This window comes from Cannabis sativa, chromosome 5 (genome assembly GCF_029168945.1).
Source record: "Cannabis sativa cultivar Pink pepper isolate KNU-18-1 chromosome 5, ASM2916894v1, whole genome shotgun sequence".
Classification (NCBI taxonomy): domain Eukaryota; kingdom Viridiplantae; phylum Streptophyta; class Magnoliopsida; order Rosales; family Cannabaceae; genus Cannabis; species Cannabis sativa.
The window spans coordinates 45,222,476-45,229,402 of record NC_083605.1 but is presented as its reverse complement, the minus strand read 5'-3'; positions in this window follow the sequence as shown (position 1 = coordinate 45,229,402).

Sequence of the window (6,927 nt, the reverse complement as noted above, 5' to 3'; positions counted from 1 at the left end):
GATGCATGGAGTATGTATTGGAATGGACCCATATTGAACTTTGAATTAGATTTTGAAACTTACCGTAAATATGTATTCAATTCAATATCAACTGTTGATCCTAGATCACATGATCGAAATCCTGATATGGTTAGGCTCAATTTCAAGAGTGTTACTCGTGTTCTTTGATTTGTTAGTTAAGCCCAGTTTTGTATCAGGGTAATACGTACATTTTGGGAACACGGTAATACAATTGAGTGGGGGGAGCGCTAACATAAATATGGAATCTATAGCTTCTATTTGGCAAATAGAAGTAAAGGATGATTTCCTTCGAGCTTAACCAAACGAAGATAAATGGTGGAGATCTCATTTCACTTAGGTGAAATATCATTTATACAGGGTTAAGTGTTTTAAGAATAAAATACATTGTAGGTTGTTACGGTAATTTAATCCTGTACAGTGTAAATCATCTATATAGAGGATCATTGATCACATTAGGGTTATAACAATGGATAACTAATGACGTGTCTATATCGTGGAACATATAGAGCGTTTCTATATGACTGAGAGTGCAATTCCAAGTTCTAAGTGTGGATTCAATGAGGAATTAATAAGTTAGGGAATTTACTTGGTAAATTCGGTTCGACTTATTGGAAGCTCGGTTATATAGACCCATGGTCCCCATACTAGTTGAGACCATACTGCTTGTAAGACTCAGTTAATTGATTTTAATTAATCAATTATAATTCTAAAAGTTAGACTATGTCTACTTTATGAATTCTCACAGTTTAAGGATGAAATCGTAAAGAAAAGGGTTTCTAGGTTTAATTATTAATTAAGAGACTTTGTATGTCTAATTAATAATTATTTTAAATGACTATATTATTTAATAATCTATTTTAGTTATTAAATAATTAGTTTTGGCATTTAAATGATTAGAATTGGAAAAATGGCATTTTTGGAGAAATTGAAATAAAATTGAGGAAACTGCAAAATCCAAGTGAGGCCCATATTCCTTCTATGGCCGAGCACTCCCTTTGTGTTTCCCAATTATTATATTTATTTTTTAATTGTCATGTAATTGCTAATCAAAGCCTAGCTATAATAGGAAAGTGGTGGATCACACTAAATAAGGCAGTTAATTGATTACACAGTAATTAAGGAAACTGTTTTATTTGGAAAGTTGTGCTCTCCCTTTTCCCTATATAAAGCAACCTTGCTCTCTTCTCTTGTATGGATGAAAAGCCACGAAATTAAGAGAGAAAAATAGAGAGAAATTTCGAAATCCTTGTGAGATGAGTAGTGCCCACACACATCAAGTGGTATCTCAATCATAGTATGGAAGACTATGGAATTTCTGCATCAAAGAAGGAGAAAAGAAGATCCAGGTTCAGATCTTGGTGATGCTCTGCTACAGAAAGGAATCAAGGGCTAGAGATCTGAACGGAAGGAGTCATATTATTCCGCTGCACCCACTGTAAGGTTTTCTAACTTTATATGTGTTTATTTTCATTATTTTAGAATTCATATTAGGTTGTTAATCCAACATACTTGTTAGTTTATCTAGATCCTGGTAAAATAATTTCCAACAATTTTATAATAGTTTTTTTTATAGTGTGTTTTTAATTTCTTGTATTATTTGTAAATAAATAAAAGAAAAATTAACATAGGAATATAAGATAGCTAATTTTTTTTAGTAACATTATTTTTTGAGTTCTCTTTTAAATTAGATATCTAAAATATTTATTCATGACTTAGCATATATTTTAATTGATAAAATACTTAAATTTATTGTATTATTAATTTTTAATCAACGTAGGAATGTCAAATACTCAAATTTCTAAGATCGGAAAACTATATATATATCAAATGAAATAGTCCTATATATGAAATGTAAGAGAAATTAGATATCTTAATAGATATAGAAATTCTTTTAAATATTTGTTATAAAGTATTATGAAATTTTGAGAGTTTATTTTATGAAAAAAAAAATATTTATTTTAGATATTATTAATAGATAAAATTTATTTTAAATATTTTTTACAAAATGATAATACTTATTATGAAAAACCGAGTTTTTGTAAATGTCAATAATATATATGAAAATATAAACTGTATACGTCTGCAGAAGCAGAATGTAATTCGGTTACTGCAGAAACCAGTTTTGCAGCGACAAAGCAGAACAGGCAGAATATAAAAATATTTACAGAAAAATAAAATAACTTGACACAAGAGATTTGTACGTGGTATCAGTGTTCTCCCGAACACTCCTAGTCCACGGGGCCACGCCCAGAGAATGAAATCAATAAATAAAGTATCAACAATTACAAAGACAATTGACTTATACAAGTTTAAACTCCCTCTAAATTATTGCCGCAATCCTTTGTTATGCACTTTATGAATCTGACTTCTGAAACACCTTCAAGCCCGAACTCCCTTCGTCTTTGAAGTGTGAGTGCTTACTTCCTCCCGAAGTAAGGCTTTAACAAGTCTTCTCCTGAAGACCAAAGTGCTTACTTTCTCCCGAAGTAAGGCTAAGTCTTCTCCCGAAGACCACTCTCTTGTTCAGTCAAGTCGTTCTTAACAAACTCTAGGATAGAGTAAGAAATGATAAATAAAATACTAGAACCTAGATGAACAACTAGGCGGTGGGTTTTATGCCCTAAATAAAACTCTATTTCAATGTAATCCAGATTATTCAATATCAATAAAGTAACAGAAGTATTTTTCATTCATTTGTGTATGTTTTGGTTCAATTAATCAATTGTTTGTCTATTTGATTTATAAATTCATCCAAACCCCTTTTCACATACTTGATCATGTTTATTGTGTTGTCAACACAGTGGAAAGTAAACATGACTATGTGAATAAAGTATTCCTAGATTTATCAGAACACTGGGTTTTACTGATATGACAATCTACAACAGAGTTTACTTGCATTTGGAGAAATGTTATGTTCTTTCTAGAACATAGGTTAAAGTAAAGCTCAGGTTGGATGCATGGAGTATGCATTGGAATGGACCGATATTGAACTTTGAAATAGATTTTTGATCCTAGATCACATGATCGAAATCCTGATATGGTTAGGCTCAATCTCAAGAGTGTTATTCGTGTTCTTTGATTTGTTAGTTAAGCCTAATTTTTGGTCAGGGCAATACATACATTTTGGGAACACGGTAGTGCGATTGAGTGGGAGCGCTAACATAAATATGGAATCTATAGCTTCTATCTGGCGAATAGTAAGCAAATGGTGATTTCCTTCGAGCTTAACCAAACGAGATAAATGATTGAATACTCATTTCACTTAGTTGAAATATCATTTATACAGGGTTAAGTATTTTAAGGATAAAATACATTGTAGGGTGTTACGGTAATTTACTCCCTTTACAGTGTAAATCATCCATATAGAGGATCATTGATCACATTAGGATTATAACAATGGATAACTAATGATGTGTCTATATGGTGGAACATATAGAGCATTCTATATACTGAGAGTGCAATTCTGAGTTCTATGTGTGGATTCAACGAAGAATTAATAAGTCAGTGAATTTAAGTGGTAAATTCTAGATCTGCTTATTGGAAGCTCGGATATGTAGACCCATGATCCCCCCACTAGTTGAGATAATATTACTTGTAAGACTCATTTAATTGATTTTAATTAATCAATAAAAATTCTCAAGATAGACTGTGTCTATTTGAGAATTTATCACTTATTAAGGGCAAAACAGTAAATAGAGATTTTGAAGGGCATATTTATTAATTAGGAAACTTTAATTAGTTTTATTATTAATAAAATAAATGACAATATATTATTTGATAATTAATTTTAATTATTAAATAATTAGATTTGACATTTATGTGGTTGAACAAAAGAATTGGCAGTTTTTGACAAAACAGGAAACTATCAATGTAGGAAAAGGAAAGTTGGAAAAGTGGCAAGCCTTGTTTCCACAATGCCTAGGCCGGCCACTTAAGCTTCCTTTTCTCTTTGATTTTTTCAATTTTAAGTGTCAATTAATTCAATCATAGCCCTGGGTGGTCTTCTATAAATAGAAGGCAAAGGCTTCAGTTTTCATAACACATTCACAACATTATTCTGACAGAATTTTCTCTCTGAAAATTCTCTCTGAGCCGCCACCCTCTCTCTCTCTCTCTATTCCTTCACTGTTTCGAAATCTATAAGTGTTAGAGTAGTGCCCACACACATCAAGTAATACCTCAATCATAGTGAGGAAGGCTGTGTAGAATTCAGAAACAACAAAGAAGGACGATCGGGCTCAGATCTTGATTATACTCTGCTACAGAAAGGAATCAAGGGTTAGAGATCTGAGTGGGAGGAGACATATATTCTGCTGCACCCAATGTAAGATTTCTGATACTTTTATGTGTTTAATTTTCCATCGTTTTAGAAGTTCATATTTAGGTTGTTAAATCAACATACTTGTGAGTAGATCTAAGTTCCTGGTAAAATAACTTCCAACACCAGGCTCTCACATAACAAAGAAACACTCTTCTCTCGAATAAGATAAATGCAAAAAATGAATAATAGAAGAGCTGATTCGAATGGCTGCTCTCAAGGTCCTATTTATAGAACATAGAAACCCTAGAGACAGTCACAAGATCGAATCTACAGCTGTACAAAACTTTCTTACGATAAACACGATCTGCAGCATCAGAACTGGAAGCTGACGCAGTAAATCAGACCAGAAAAAGGAAACTTGCTATAATCGGGTCCGATCCTCAATTAATACTTCATTCCTGCGATAAATAGATTAGATATTCTGATTGTATCAAGATACAATCGAATTTAATGAGAATAAGGCATTTAATCAAGGTTTCCTTTATAAACCAATTTTCCATAAGAGAAAAGATTCTCTTACAAGAAATTTCTAAACAAAGGAAAGTTTAGCATTAAAAGCATCTTTCCTAACCAAGAAAAGATCAACTAAATCCGAATATACAAGGTAAGAAATCGGTAATTAATGCAATAATATCTTACCATTAAATAAAAAATATTTTGTCAACTAACTTGCGAAAAAGGACTTTACAGTCTCCCCCTTTGGCACTTTAGATGAACAAAATATTTTTTAACACAAAGTACTTGTAACTTAAAGTTAGCACAAGCAAATAACAACTCCCTCCTGAGTAACACAATCGAAAAATCAAAAACAACAAAATAACATGCTAACTTTTAATCCAAAATAGTTCACAAGTACCAAACACAACTCCCCGTGGAAAAAGGGTCCAGAGTTGTTAAAAACAAACATTTAAAAACAAACTAATTACTCCCCCTTTTTGTTTATCTAAGGGCCAAAGACAACAAGACATGAAAATATAGAAATATAGAAATATGTCCAACAAAAACAAAAAAGAAAGAAAAACTTATGCCCCATAAAGCTTGATCAATGTGGACAACTGCTTGGACATCTCTTGCTGAACCTCCTCCATGGCAGCAAGTCGATTGTTCACCAGTTGAACCTCGTTCTTGACTTCCTGAACATCTACAGAAGCAGAACTCGAATTGCACCAGTAGCAGCAGCATCTTTAGGCCTTTTGGGAAAAGCTCCATCAAAATACTCCGAGGGTTGGAAAACGGTTCCAGTCAGGGAAGGCTAAAGAGTTTCATGAGATTGGGCCACATCTTTCTGAGAGGACAAAATCTTAAAGATTAAATTGGGAAACACAAGCTTAAAAGTGCGCTTTTTACCACTTTGAAATGAAATAATCTGATTTAAAATGTGGGAGGCGAAGTCGATGGATGCGCTCGAGGTGATACGAAAGAGGAATGAGGCCACATCTTGAGACACCATGGTCTTGTTTGAGTTGGGAAGCCAATTGCTAAGAGCAAACCTCATGAGAGATGCATGTGCATATGTAAGATGTGCAATTCGAAGACTCTCCCCCAATTTCCTTTCAACTCGTGAACCAGTGAGTTCAGAGTGCATCAATTGGTGATCCATAAATATTATTGCATTGGCGACATTTTCTGCCAGTTGCAAAGCTTTAAAAATATCTTTTTCAGCAAAGGAAAACCAATGACCTCTAACAAAAACTTTTCTAAAGAGTCTAGAATTCTCATCAAGAAAATCATCAGATAAGTTAGCATAGAATTCTTTGACAATGTTTTCAATATATCCTTCGAAACCAGTGAGAGTGTTCTCCCATTGATGGTATTGAATGAACTTAACAATACCATATACCCTATGAGCATGCAAATCATAATTCCTTTCACTCTCAAACTTTCAAATAGAATACAAATTCCAATCACGCTCATTATCACGAAAGTAAAAATGAGAACTATAGGAGTGAGATGTAGGGATATTACCAGGAGATGAATCCTTCATGGGCTGCTTGCCTTTGGCAGCAGCAAAAGCCTTGGCTGCTGAAGATGTACGAGAAGGCACTGGAGCAAATTTGGTCAAGGGAGGCTCTGGATCGAGATCAGTTTCCTCACTCTCCGAGGAGGCTCTGATGTCTTCATGAATCTCTTTTTCATAATGGAGCGACACGAATTTATAAGAGGAATTAACAGAGGGATCATCCTGTTGGGTTTTGTGCCCTAAATAAAACCCATTTCAATATAATCAGATTTACTTATTAATAAAGATTAGAAATAACATTTTATGTTTCATGGTTCACTTGATTAGATATAAAGTGGTGATTACTCTGGGGGTGGAGTAGTGATTTTGGAGAAGTGTAAAAACCTATCTTAAGTCTCTTAGTCTACCAAAGAGAGACTGAATGTTAAAGTTGTAAGAAAGGTACTTATTCAGTCTAAGGAAATCTCTATACATTTGTGGCACCGTTCCAACTTGTCTTAACTACTAGTGTTATTTCCTGATTAACCAAGAAGTAGTTGCCAAAAGTATAGAATCCAGTATCCCAAGAGAGTAGACATATAGAGAGGAATTTCACAATATCAAGGATTTTGTGATTAAGGAAGAG